Here is a 13,855-nt window from a genome sequence, read left to right as displayed (position 1 = left end):
AACTGCATACTTTAAACTGTCAAATCTGCAAGAGTCACTTTAAATTTATGGGGGTCCAAACGAAATGCCGTTTTGCCATACATTACACACAAATAGAAGACACAACATAATTTCACTAGCTGTGATTATCTCTACTGCACTCTCCCCCCCCACCCCGATGTCACAGTCAAAGTCAAAGCCCCCGGCTGGCGATGGCGATTGTCCCGCGGCCATTGAAGCCACGCCGGGTGGTGCGAGGTCGCACACCGGGTCTTGGTGTTGGAGCCCCCGGTGTGCGCTCGCAAAGTCCCGCAGCCGTTCCAGCCGCGCGGGGCAATAGTGTTAGGCCCCGCTCCAGGAGCTCTTCGACCCCGCAAACGGGCAGGAGAATTCGCCGTTAAGTACTCCGACTCAGCAGCAGCAGCGGAATCGGCAGCAGCAGCAGCATCATCAGCAAGCGCTCCTTACCCGCTCCGGTCTCAAAACGGTGAGTCGGCACCAGAGTCCGTTGGAGGCCGCACCTGAGACCCGACGAGAAGGTTTGGCAGGGAGAGATTCAAAAGTTTCCCCCCCCCTCCCACCCCACCCCGCCCCCCCCACACACACACCCCAACATAAAATAACAAAAACTACACAAAAACACAGACAAAAAATAACAAAAACGCGGACAGGCTGCAGAGGCCGCTGCTGGCCAGAGCCGCGCCACCTACCGGAGTGATTGACAGGAGAGAGAATCTCAACAATTTTTAAATACTAATAACTAATAACAAAATATTATTTGATTTACAAACCTTTCTGCATTTATTACTGATGGTAAATAAACTTTCTCCTTCCAAATTAGAAAAGTCTAAGCTAGAATTTGGAAAACAAAAGGAAAACATGTCAACATTGTCATGCTAAAGAAAGGCTTGTATTATTAGAGCATATTTCACCGTCACAGGAATACAAAATCCTTTAAGCCAATTAAGTATTTTCTATCAAAAGATGCTTGAGGAATTCAACAGGCCAGGCAGCATCTGTACAGGGAAATGGACAAATGTCTTCCTGCAGCACTTGAGTTTCTCCAGTCACAAAATTTCCTCCAGTACTTGAGTTTTTTGCTCAAGATTCCAGCATTTGCAATCTCTTGTGTCTCCAAAGTAAATTATAGTTAATTACTAGACTAAGTGGGACCCATGCAATATTCCACCTCTCCACCAATTCCAATATTGGTGGTCAGTTGGGGGGGGGTTAGCGCTTGTATGGGTGTTGTGAGCTGGACTGGTTTCCAGGGGGCTAGTATGGACATTGTGGGCCAAATGGATTCTTGGGCTGGCGGCTCAGTCACTCAAGCCTGTTGTGCTGGCAGCTCACTCACTAACGGCTGGTGGGCTGGCAGTTGACTCACGGCTCTTCCTTGAAATTTAATTTCAAGCAGGGTGCAAGGCCACCAAATTCAAGTGCAGTTTCATACCACTTCAAGCAGGGTGCAAGGCCACCAAAGACAGCGAGCCATGACCTCTCCCTCCTCCATCTTGCAGAGATCGAACCATGCCCACACTTCTGGGTTTTATAGTCCCTCCCCTCTCCCACCAGAAGGGGCGTGGCCTTCATGGCGTGATTGACAGGAGAGAGAATCTCAACATTTTTTAAATACTAATAACTTTTATTTTTCATCGATGGGAAAAATCATCAGCACCTGATCAGCGTAGAGGGACTCTGAGTAAGATGGCCAAAAATCACAGCCGTACATGGTAGCGTTTTTTTCTAAAATCAATATAAAGCGCAAACTGGATGTGGTCAGGACTTTTAGTTATATAGAAGGCAAGGCAACTTTAATTAGGCAAGACAACTTTAATTAGGCAAGGCAACTTTAATTAGGCAACATTAGGCAACACAGCTTTAGCATTTACAAACTAATGGCAACACAACTTTAGCATTTCCAAACCAAAGGCAACACAGCTTTAGCATTTCCAAATCAAAGGCAACACAACTTTAGCATTTCCAAATCAAAGGCAACACTACTTTAGCATTTCCAAATCAAAGGCAACACAGCTTTAGCATTTCCAAACTATATTTTCAAACCACATTAAGAGCACTGACATGTCAGTAAAACCACTCACAGTTAGTCATGTGTTCAGTGTTATTCACAGCTCAGACTGAGAGACGTGACCCTCTTGCTTCCCCCATCTTGCAGAGACTGACTGAGGCACTCAACACTTCCGAGTTTTATAGTTCCACTGGAAGAGGCGTGGCCTTCAGGAGAGAGAATCTCAACATTTTTTAAACACTAATAACTCTTTTATTTTTCATTGATGGGAAAAATCCTCTTGTCCTGTGCAGCGGAGGGGGATTCTGAGTAAGATGGCCAAAAATCACAGCCGTAAGTGGCAGCATTTTTTCTAAACTCAATATACAGAACAACAGGAAGTGGTCAAGATCAGACTTTTAGTAATATACTAGACTAAGTGGGACCCGTTGGGTCCCAGCATCACACAGGAGGGCTGGTCATCCAATGCAATATTCCGCCTCTCCTCCAATTCTAATATTGGTGGCCAGTTGGGGGGGGGGGGGGGGGGCTTTCATAGCGCTAGTATGGGTGTTGTGGGCAGAAGGGACTGGTTTCCAGAGGGCTAATATGCAATTTGTGCGCCAAATGGATTCTTGGGCTGGCGTCTCAGTCAATCAAGCCTGTTGTGCTGGCAACTCACTCACTCACGGCTGGTGGGCTGGTAGTTGACTCACGGCTAATCCTTGAAATTCTATTTCAAGCAGGGTATAAGGTCACCAAATTCGTGCAGTTTCTTACCACTTCTAGCAGGGTGCAAGGCCACCAAATTCAAGTGCAGTTTCATACCATTTGAAGTAGGGTGCAAAGCCACTAAAGACAGCGAGTCATGACCTCTCCCTCCTCCATCTTGCAGAGACTGACCCACACCTATATTTCTGGGTTTTATAACCCCTTCCCCCCCCACTGGTGTGATCCCCCCCCACCGGAAAAGGTGTGGCTTTCATGGAGTGATTGACAGGAGAGAGATTCTCAACATTAAAAAAAAAACTAATAACACTTTTATTTTTCATTGATGGGAAGAATTCTCTGCATCTGCTCAGCGGAGGGGGACTGAGTAAGATGGCCAAAAATCACAGCCGTAAGTGGTAGCGTTTTATCTAAAATCAATATACAGTGCAAACAGGAAGTAAGTGCATTTACAGTAGTGCCTTTTAACTTCAAGCCAAAGCACCCAAGCCACCATTTGCAGTAAGTAGTGCATTTCAACTTCATGCCACCATTTGCAGTAAGTGGTGCCTTTCAACTTCAAGCCACACCCAAGCCACCATTTGCAGTAAGTAGTGCCTTTCAACTTCAAGACAAAGCAACCAAGCCACCATTTGCAGTAATAGTGCCTTTCAACTTCAAGCCACCCAGTAAGTGGTGCTTTCAACTTCAAGCCTCCATTTGCAGTAAGTAGTGCCTTTCAACTTCATGCCACCTTTTGCAGTAAGTGGTGTCTTTCAACTTCAAGCCACACCCAAGCCACCATTTGCAGTGCCTTTCAACTTCAAGCCAAAGCAGCCAAGCCACCATTTGCAGTAAGTAGTGCCTTTCAACTTCAAGCCAAAGCAACCAAGCCACCATTTGCAGTAATAGTGCCTTTCAACTTCAAGCCAAAGCTCCCAAGCCACCATTTGCAGTAATAGTGCCTTTCAACTTCATGCCACCATTTGCAGTAAGTGGTGCCTTTCAATTTCAAGACACACCCAAGCCAAGCTTTCTGGAGCGCTAGTATGAACCATTTTAGAACCAATAGACATTTTTTTGCAAGCTTTTGAACCAATAGACACTTTTTGCAAGCTTTAGAACCAATAGACATTTTTTTGCAAGCTTTAGAACCAATAGATATTTTTTTGCAAGCTTTAGAACCAATAGACATTTTTTTGCAAGCTTTAGAACCAATAGAGACACTTTTTTTGCAAGCTTTAGAACCAATAGAGACAATTTTTGCAAGCTTTAGAAACAATAGACATTTTTTGCAAGCTTTAGAACCAATAGACACATTCTGCAAGCATTTTAGAACCACTAAGGGCACTTACATTTGAGTAGACATGTGTTCAGTGTTATTCACAGCTCAGAAAACGTGACCCTCTGCCTTCCTCCATCTTGAAGAGGCTGTGTGGCACACCACTTCCTGGTTTTATAGTCCCTCCCCCCTGCCGCCAGCGGGGGCAGCAGAGAGAATGGGGAATTTTGTAAAAGTATTAATATCTCTGTCATTTTTAATCGACGGGAAAAATCCTCAGCACACATGCGGCGGAGAGGGGTTCTGAGCAAGGTGGCCAAAAATGACGCCATAGGTGGCGGTGTTCTCTCAGAAATCGCAGCACAGATGGCCAATACCGGTCAAGAACAGACTTTTAGTAATATATTAGACCAAGTGCAGATGCTCCCCCAATGGTGTGATCCCCCAACCCAATATTCCACCATGCACCCGTCTCCTCCAACGGAACTGAAGCCGTTCCCAAATATAAGATTCCAGCACTCCCCTGCCTCCCTCAGCAGTGGATTGAAAAAAAAATCCAATTGCACCTCCCTGCCTGCTGCAGCAGTTCCAATTGCAATACCAATTGGCCCTCCCCCTCCTGTTGAAGCACTTGCTGTGATATCCCATTGAGGTGAAAAGTTCAGTGTTCCTGTCTTGCAACTTTGTTTTGAAGTGTGTTGGAAGCTGATAGGAAGGAGCAGCCGTCAACGAATCAAAAGGCAGAAAGGCAGCGGACGGACGGACGGCAGGCGGCAGCCACAGAGTTTTATATAATAATAGATAGATAGATAGAAATAGATAGATAGATTTTGTGCAGACAAACATGACATCCATTTTGCACAGAGGTACATTTTCATCTGATATGCTCATAAATCCTGTGCAAAAAAAAAGGAAATTCTTGTTTATGCAAAATATCCTCAAATTGCTGGAGTAATTTCCAAATATACCAATCCTCAAATTTGTTAGATGTTGTGTAATTCATGACATGTCATAAACCTGTGAAAAATCATTTTTCATTGAATATACTTCAGAATTTCTTGGAAATGTGTGCAGGTTGATTTAATATGCAGAAATCCCAGAAGATCATAACACTATTACTTTCATCTATTACTAGTGCCATTCTATAATTTGTCCATAATGACACTGACGTTGTTGTGTCTTTTTCCTCACCAAAATAGTTCAACAACTAATTAAAACAGATTCACTATCAAATAAAATCAATTGAAATCAATCATTCTGAAATTGAGTTTGCTACCTCAGCACCTTTGCCAATTAGATGGTGATGCTGTGGGTGCTGAGCATGCCTGATATACCAAAGGATTCTTTTTTTTGGCAAGTGTGCAGATATTTTAACAAATTGAGATTATGCTGGTCATAAACCTGTCTCAGCGATGATGTTGCATGTAACAATGTAATTGCCACTTGCAATTATAAAGGTCAGCACAGTGACGCAGCGGAAGAGTTGCTGCCTTACAGCGCCAGAGACCCTGTTCCAACATTGTATCTCTAAACTAAACTAAACCAAATATGATTTATTTATAATACATATTCTATGATTTAAATTATAGGCTTTTACCAGTTCAAAGAATAATGTTAACTTTGGAAGAATATATGATGTTATTGTGATGGGGCTAGAAATATTTACTGAAAATTGAAAATATGTTGGAAAAGGTTTCAATATCAGCAATTATTGATTTAAACTAAATTACAATTTATCAGCATGCTTGCGTACTTATGAATGATTTCAAACTTTTGCAGTTATCTTGTGTTATTTGTCACAAATATAAATTTTAACGACTGCATTAGTTTATTTTCTAATTAAATTCTAATGATATCTACTGTACCAGCTAAATAATCAAATTCAGCTTAAAGTCATGGTGTTTGCAAATGAAAGGAATCATGTGAAAGTAGAATACATCTAATATATAACGTGTGTGTCTGTTTGTTTATATCTTTATAAAGTTTTAATTAAGCAAAGGGAAGCGTCATTCAATAATAAGAAACGGATTCTTTATTTACCACCTAGTACTGCAATGTGTGTGCCTTAGAACACGTTTCCATCCTCAGCCAGATAATAATCGCATGTTTCTGATTCACTGCTTTGATCTCTACAGTGCACTGCAATTATTTTCTCATGAACTTTTGCACAAATTCACTATCAGAGGATAGAAATATGGTATAATCTACAAATCAATTTAATGTCCTCAGAAAGAAAGTACCATTTTTATGCTCAAATTCATCTGAAGACACACTTTAATCAACCTCTTCATAAATCAAGTTCCTTTACCTTTCAAACTGCTTATTGGTCATGAGGGAGGAGTACTGACCATACAGAGGAGAATGTGGTCTCACGCGTATTCCCTCATAGTGATATCTACAAAAAGACAATTACTTTTATTTTATTATCACCAAATACTTTGCGTTTTAATTTTATATATATATTTCTGCATTCCTTATCAAATATCCTTAATATGCATCTGTGTTTTCTAGACAGGTCTAAGCAAAATTATTTAAGGTACTACACAAAAATCAAATTAAGTAAACAATCAAATGAAGTTAATGAAACTCATAACACAAGTTTACAACACCAATTGAGACCTTGATAATGAAGCAATTGTAATAAAAGTTGATCATTAATGCCACTGTCCCACTTAGGAAACCTGAAAGGAAACCTCTGGAGACTTAGCGCCGCCCCAAGGTTTCCGTGCGGTTCCCGGAGGTTTTTGTCAGTCTCCCTAATGGTCGAATCGCAACCGGCTTCGATTAAAAAATTACCGATTTTTAAAACGGCAACGTATTTTTCGTTGCGGCCGGTTTTTAATTTTTTGAAATAATCGCCGGAGCATAGAAGAAGCTGAAACCACTTTCGACAAAAACCTCTGGGAACCACACGGAAACCTTGGGTGGGGCGCAAAGTCTCCAGACATTTCCGTTCAGGTTTCCGAAGTGGGACAGGGGCATAAGACTTAAAAATTGTATTGTATATACAAGTATGTGTTAAAGTAGCACTGTACAGAAGCCTCTCAGGCTGCTGTTTATCATTGCGTGTATGATGCAAGGCATTGTGTTGCATGTACAAGATGCGCATGTGTTGCATGTACAAACAAAGAAAAGGTCTTTCCTGCACAGAGTCATGTGAGGGAAATCAGTTTTGTGAGTTTGGAAGGGCAAATGCAAGTGTCCTTAATGTTATGGGCAAGCATCAATAACCTTACTTTTATTTGGCATTTATTGGGGGAAGACCATGCTCCATTTGTGCACAGCCTTGTTCCTCTGTAACCCCTTGACATTTCAATAATCACAGTTTCTATAAGTAGTGTGTTATGGAATTGAATGGGTTTGGGAACGGGGGAGAGGATCTCAGGGACAGAAAAAATCAGAAGTATTTCATGCAGGTTTTTGATAATGTTTGATATTACTACACATACAGTGTGACCTCTGTGGTATAATACATAAACAAATAAATAACTAATTCAAAAATCAAAAGCTAATTTCAAAAAGGGTGGCCATGTAGCAACCAGATTGACAAAATAAATAGTTTGTTATCTAATTTCTTTCAAGGAAGGAAATCTGCCATGCTTAGATGTGACTCCAGCCCCACAGCAAACTGGATGCATTTTAATTGTCTTCTGAAAGGGCCAAACAAACCATTATGGAGCAACTAGGGATGAATTATAAGTGGCGGACATGCCAATGGCACTCACATTTCATGAATTAATTAATTTAGAAAAATTCAATTAGTGTCCTATCTGGACTCAAAGTACCAAATTATGTTTGCCAAGTTTTTCTTTCAAAAAATCCTAGAACTGCAAGGCTCATGGGTTCTTGACAGTGAGAAGAGAAGCCTTCAACTCAATATCCCTCATTGGGGTAGGATGGGCAATTGGCCTGCTAATTTGCAATTTTCTAATAGAAATGTTTGACATAGGTTTTGAAATTGTTCTTGGAAGTGAAACCGTGTCAGGCATAGTCTCTCCACTGGGTCCCCATCTGTTGCATTTATTTTCTCTCTTTATCCCTCTCTCTCATTACTGCTCCAAACAGCGCCATATCAGCATCGGTGATTAGATGTTCAAGTTTCTAATAATCAATAGATCATGACAATTTATGAAGTCTGTTCCCCTCTTTGGAGAAGCTGCCTGACCTGTTGTGTACTTCCTGCATTTACTGTTTTTAATTCAGATTTATACTTCTAAAGTATTATCCTTTCGTTCAATACCTTGCACATCCTCTTGTTCCCAATCGTCTAGTTCTCAAATCAGTAAATACTGAACGAACGAGCTATGAAAGAAAGAAAATTAGTAATATAGATGAAAACTACAATTAAGAACTCAGAATTTCTTCCATTAATTCTAGACGTCAGTTTACAATAGATTTAAATATACCACTTTCTAGTTGTTGAGTACATATTAAAGATTTTCAGCATTTCACACTGGCATTTTAAATGAATGCTGTTTAATCAAACCAAGTAAGCTGCTTATAATATCTGTTTTTGTTTTAGCTTCAAATATTAGTTAATTTTGAGAGTTGGCTATGATGTTCACAAAGGAGATGCTGACAAAATTTTGGCTGTAGCTGAGAAAACAGAAGTCACGGATGAAATAAATAAATGATAGGTAGGATGTGCTGGAAAGGCGGGTTGTGTTTAGAGTGGGAATGTCACCTGGTCCAAATGGATTGCATTCAAGTAGCTTAGGGTAGTCGAGGATAGAGGTAGTGAAAGATGGCCTAATCTTTGTAGAAATGGACCCCCCATCAGTCTGAAGAAGGGTTTCGGCCCGAAACGTTGCACCCGCTGAGTTTCTCCAGCATTTTTGTGTATCTTCGTGGAAATGGGGCAGGTACTGGTAAGCTGGATGAAGCAAATACTGTATGACAGAGCATGCGGCCCGACCGGACTTTGGAATTTGGAAATGGCGCCAAAACGTGGCGGCTCTACCCTGTGTAATAAATGCAAGAAGAATTTCACTGTGCAGTTGCATTTGACAAATATAGCGCCACTGAGCCATTGAATGCTTCTTCAAGAAAGTGTGACTCTGGACCTATCAACTTAATATTGTGATGGGTAAGATTTCAGAAACAATAACTCGGAAAAAAAAATAACAGGGACTCGGAGATATTTAAATTAATTAAGGAGAGCTAGCATTTAGAAAAGGCAAATAGTGCTTGTCTAACCTAGGGGTTAGTGATGTAGAGGGTGTTGACCAGTTAGATTTTAATAAAATATATTTCACAAGATACTATGTAAAAGACTGGTTAATAATACCTTGACTCAATTAATAGGAGAATCATTGTCAGCTTGGATAAAATGTTGATTTAAAGGTAGGAAACAGTGGTTTGTAGTAAATGATTGCTTATGGACAGGAGATGCTGGGTCTACTGTTTCTTTATCATTCAAATATATACAAATAAATCTACACAAAATGCATGTACTTTACCATGTGACAAAGCAAAAAGTATTAAAGTATGTACATACACATTTAATTACACTCCTGCTCATTAGATTTTCTTTCATGCTACATTTATTTTGGTGAAAATGTTTCTCGTCTTGATCATTTTGAAATCTGTAAATGGATCAGCAGTGATAACAGTGAGAGCAGAGAACATTGCATAGAGCAGCAGGATTCAAAAAGCAAGAGTGAACAATGATAGCAGAGATAAGTGCATTGCAACAAATGAGAGATGGGCAACAAGGATCAAATGGCAAGAATGTGTGGCCCAAAAATGGAGCAGGTAAAATTAAAGGGAAGGTTGTGAATTGGCCAATGGTAATAAAGAGGGAAGATAAACTAAAAGATTATGGTACCAAACATGGATCAATAGGTTTAAAGCAATACAACAGTGCGAGTGACATGATAGGAAGAGCAATGTGTGAGGATATTGAGCAGATGAGAGCAGGAGACTACAAGAACTGAGTGATAAGGTGTGGATAAAAACTGAGGGAGTGTGAAACAAGATAACCTAATATGGGGAGGCTTAATTAAAATGGCAAAAGAGAGAAGGGGACAATAAGAACTGAAAGTCAAGTGGAGATAAATCAAAGGAAGTGTTTAGGATAAAGAAATGTGAGAAAGAGAGAAGGAGAGAGTGGGTCCTAAGAATGATGAAATGGACATAGGGCAGTATGAGTATGTGAAGGACAGCGAAAGCTATGAATAGAACAGCAAGATAAAGTTCACACGTTCGAACAGCAAGAGAGATAGATTCAATGGTACTTTATTGTCGCATACGCGTTGATACAGCTTTGCATGGAATTCAGTAAAATCTTACTATACATAAGCACAATCATACCCGAATACAAGAGTGCAACAATTGTAGTTGAAGAATAGTAGATTAACGTGAGTACACAAAGAATCACACATTTCCAGCACCATTTTGTATACACTGTTTAGAACTGAGAGCATATCAGAGATAAATAGAAAAAAACAAGACAATAGTGAGGAATGAAGGTAGAGTGGCATGAATTAAATGTAAAAATGAAACAATATAAAAATGTGGAAGTTGAGAATGAGTGAATGTAATAAAGTAGAGAGGGTCAGGAGGAGATGGCAGACTACAGCAACAAAGAAGAGAATGGGCAATGCTGAGACCTGGGCTCTTGGCGGCTCTAAACACTAGACCCTGGCAATACATTCCAGATTGTAACCACATGTTATATACCTCCTGTTACTTTTGTTCCTTTTGCCTTTCACCTCCATTCTATGTCCTTTGGATTTTGACCACTCTGTCAATGGAAAAGCTTTATTTCTATCTATCTATTCTGTCCAGATACTTCATTGTTTAAATGCATCTATCATATAACCACTATTAAAAAGAGAACATTCTCAGCTTCTTCAGTCTATCCCTACAACTAAATCACTCCTGCACCCAGCCTTATGCTTCACCATCTTTCTTTATGCAAGGTGTCCAGATCTATACATAACATGTCCGTTGGTGTTTTATAAAGTTTGATCAATACCTTTCTACCATCACAGACCAGCTATTATACAAAACAAAATATTATGCCTTATTGTGTGTATTATACCTTTCCAAAGGTAGCTGCATTTATTGGATTTAATCTGTTGTGCTTACAATATTCCAGGTAGAACTGATAAATGAGACTGCGAGGAATGCTCCAACCTTCACAGACATAAAAATGCTCAAGTAACCTATAAAAAAGAGAGTACAATATAAATGTCTCAACAAAACATTGCTAGAATGAGGAATTAGAATTTTAGTACAGTAAAAAAAATGTAAGTATTAAAACTCATATTGAGATAACTTGATCATTTTCTATAAAGATGCAATGACACTTTAGTTTTCAGTGGTTTTTCATAATGTGATATAAACTATACAAACTATTGTTGGACTTGAAATTACAGCCACAAATCTGTGACTTACATCCGTGCCATAGCTTGCTGTATGAAACGGGAAGAATTGCAGATTTACAGGTGCCCTAAAATATGTTTGCCTGATCTTTTCCCATTATTGCAAAAATAACGTTGGAAAACCTTTCCACTCGGAATAATGGAAGTGGCCAAATAATTTTTAAAAAACCCCCCCTGCAAATACAATGCTTACTTTCTACTGGAAACCAAAAGTATGTATGTGTCCTCACAGATTCAAAGAAAGTGAGACTAGATGAGACGTGCAGTGTGATCGTCATTCACAATAACGGCTTCTGGAGTCTCCACTTCCTGTGGGTTAAAACTGTTTTTATTACCAAAAAATTGGGCATGATTTGGGTGCGGAATTTTTGATCCAGGGCTAAATCAAAAAACAAGTTTCAAGAGATGTATAATAATTCTTTATTTCACGAGGGGTAACCGTTCCGATGTAGTTCTGCACTATAGAAATACATATTTGTTTTATTCCGGGGATACACATATCATTTCACTTTCTACAAGATATTTTGTAACGTAGAGATGGCTCGTTGATTTGCTGTGCATGCCTATTTGTAACTCTTTGAATGTCTAAGGACCAATGATGCCAATATTATAGTTTAAACACTGAATTTACCCATAATTCGGATTTTGTGCGCAACAAAAAAAAAATCTTTAAAAACATTGTTATCCAAAAATACAAGTAATTGACCATTATATAACTTTTTATCATTTCTAATGCATTTAGTTAACTCGATTTTTAAAAGCAATTCAAGTACATTTGTTATAGCTAATGCTGCACAAATAAACCTTTTTATTGAATATATTGAGATTGTTGTTTTTCTATTTCCGTTCTCACCACTTGACAAGTTTAGGATGAGAGCCCTTGGCCACAGCTGACTGCTCCATGCTGCTTTTCTTGGAACTGCCGAGATTCCCGTGGTCTCAGAGCTGAAACCTGTGATCAGAACACTTGAATGGAACGCGCCGGACTTTAAAAACAAGCCAGCGGAATAGAACCAGAAACAATTTCATGAGTAAACCATTGTAAACTGTACAACTGGGTGCCTTGCCATTCATTAAATACAAAGAATCAGCTTCCAGGTCTTTCAAAAACAAAACTTTGTTTTTATTTTTGAAAAAAAAGGTTACAAGACTAATGATGATAACCTTCAGTTATGGACTTTATTGATTAGCTTGTAAGGCGTTTTGTACATTTTGGAAGTAGTTCTGGACTTTCGCTCCCTAAATCGTTGTGTTCCTATATTTTGAATAGAAGAACGTTTTATGGGAAATAGTGAGGGTCAAGTATCACCAATAATGCATGTCCCCGTTTGCATGTATTTACTCAAATGCTTTAAAGATGAAGACTGGTAGTTGTTTTGCCTCAAAACCTAACATTATCCCTTTCCATCCCACTACGTCGCTCCTTCCCAAACCTCCATATATGCCAGCAGCTGGTTGATCCAATAGGACAATTCTATCTGTGCTGAAGTTTGAATTTAATGACTTTTAGTAAATTACATTGAATACACTTTACCGCTTTAATAAAGAACACCAATCAACTGGTGTTTTCTTTATACGACTGAAACCAAATAAAACAAAATACAGCCTAGCAGATTTTTCACACTTTCAGGGAATAATGAAAGGCAATCTAGAACCATGCAAAGCCCCGTAAGAGGACACGTAAAGTTGCATGAAATAACTTGTATTTAATTAAGTGCAATTAGCTTTTATCTGAATGGTGGCCGATTAGGAAAGGGGGAGATGCAACGAGACCTGGGTGTCATGGTACACCAGTCATTAAAAGTAGGCATGCAGGTAGTGAAGAAGGCAAATGGTATGTTAGCATTCATAGCAAAAGGATTTGAGTATAGGAGCAGTGGGGAGGTTCTACTGCAGTTGTACAGGGTCTTGGTGAGACCACACCTGGAGTATTGCGTACAGTTTTGGTCTCCTAATCTGAGGAAGGACATTCTTGCCATAGAGGGAGTACAGAGAAGGTTCACCAGACTGATTACTGGGATGTCAGGACTTTCATATGAAGAAAGACTGGATAGACTCGGTTTGTACTCGCTAGAATTTAGAAGTTTGAGGAGGATCTTATAGAAACTTACAAAATTCTTAAGGGGTTGGACAGGCTAGATGCAGGGAGATTGTTCCCGATGTTGGGGAAGTCCAGAACAAGGGGTCACAGTTTAAGGATAAGGGGGAAAATCTTTTAGGACCGAGATGAGGAAAACATTTTTCACACATAGAGTGGTGAATCTCAGGAATTCTCTGCCACAGAAGGTAGTTGAGGCCAGTTCATTAGCTATATTTAAGAGGGAGTTAGATGTGGCCCTTGTGGCTAAAGGGATCACGGGGTATGGAGAGAAGGCAGGTACAGGATACTGAGTTGGATGATCAGCCATGATCATATTGAATGGCGGTGCAGGCTCGAAGGGCCGAATGGCCTACTCCTGCACCTATTTTCTATGTTTCTAGCTTTACATT

The 13,855-nt window shown here is 39.8% G+C and overlaps 1 long non-coding RNA gene across 1 annotated transcript; it reads right to left on the bottom strand.

Annotated features, from left to right (window-relative positions):
* Positions 1-776: 776 nt before the first annotated feature.
* LOC129698196 (uncharacterized) lies at positions 777-13,049 on the bottom strand. Its single transcript, XR_008723642.1, has 4 exons — positions 11,023-13,049; positions 8,218-8,279; positions 6,286-6,372; positions 777-831 (listed from the first exon to the last, which is right to left on the bottom strand). It is a non-coding gene; the product is annotated as an uncharacterized LOC129698196 (long non-coding RNA).
* Positions 13,050-13,855: the final 806 nt, after the last annotated feature.

Source organism: Leucoraja erinacea, chromosome 6 (genome assembly GCF_028641065.1).
Source record: "Leucoraja erinacea ecotype New England chromosome 6, Leri_hhj_1, whole genome shotgun sequence".
In the NCBI taxonomy this organism is placed as follows: domain Eukaryota; kingdom Metazoa; phylum Chordata; class Chondrichthyes; order Rajiformes; family Rajidae; genus Leucoraja; species Leucoraja erinaceus.
The sequence above is the reverse complement of the archived record's forward strand: the minus strand, read 5'-3'. Positions and strand labels throughout refer to the sequence as shown.